The sequence below is a fragment of the Sphaeroforma arctica genome, assembly GCF_001186125.1.
Source record: "Sphaeroforma arctica JP610 unplaced genomic scaffold supercont1.1723, whole genome shotgun sequence".
Classification (NCBI taxonomy): Eukaryota; class Ichthyosporea; order Ichthyophonida; genus Sphaeroforma; species Sphaeroforma arctica.
This window is the reverse complement of record NW_014038835.1, coordinates 3276-4523: the sequence shown is the minus strand read 5'-3', so window position 1 is coordinate 4523 and position 1248 is coordinate 3276.

The window sequence follows — 1248 nt, the reverse complement described above, 5'->3', positions numbered from 1 at the left end:
TTTATGTATGTGTATGTATGCATGCATGTATGTTTTTATTGTATATATATGTATGCATGTATATTTATATATATATATTTATATTTATGTGTATATATGATATATATATATATATATACATATACATGTATATTTATTTATATATATATATATATAAATACCTAAATATCTGCATATCGATTCATTCACATCTCCCTATTTGTCTTTTGTGTGAGACACACCATATCTGTTTGCGCTGCTCCTCCCTCCTTCGTATCCTGTTCGCCCTGGTTTGTACCGAAGACAGAATAACAACTGACTCGAGAATCTTTTGTTCCTCTTTAACTGTCTGTCATGAATTTAGGATCCATCGGTGGTCCCCTGTTGGCGGGGGATGAACTGCAATGACCACAACTGCCTCAACGCCCATCCCAATGGTCGCGCCATAAACGTTCCCGACAAGGCCCCCGCAGTATGTAGCAGTGCACCTGTCCACCTATGGCAACATAAGGTGTCCTATGGTGTCCTATGGTGTTCTGTGGTGTATATACAATACAGCTGTCCTATGGCTTACTATGGTGTTCTGTGGTGTATATACAATTCAGCTGTCCTATGGCTTACTATGGTGTTCTGTGGTGTATATATATATTTCAGCTGTTCTATGGCTTACTATGGTGTTCTATGGTGTATATGCAATTCAGCTGTCCTATGGCTTCCTATGGTGTTCTGTGGTGTATATACAATTCACCTGTTCAGTGGCAACCTATGGTGTTCTATGGTGTATATACAATTCACGTGTTCTATGGCTTCCTATGGTGTTATATGGTGTTCTGTGATGTATATACAATTCACCTGTTCAGTGGCAACCTATGGTGTTCTATGGTGTATATACAATTCACCTGTTCTATGGCTTCCTATGGTGTCCTATGGTGTATATACAGTTTGTAAATGCCCTGTAGTGTTTGCCATGATGATACAAGCGTTATATCGGATCTGTGACTGTACCGCTGATGACTTTTTGGACTCAACTGCACCCATTCTGTGTGCTACTGAATATACTCTTGACAACGAATGGATTACTATTTAATAATTCTCGTGCACTCATTGAGTTTTGATTGGTGGAAAACATGCCATCATGACCCAACACCAGCCTCTGTGCAGTTCTGAGTGTTTTGTGTTGGGTTGGGTTTTCGAAACCTTAAAACTCTAAATCCCTATGCTTTGTGACCTTGAAAGCACACATGGCCTGTGGTGATGAACTGTCTGCTC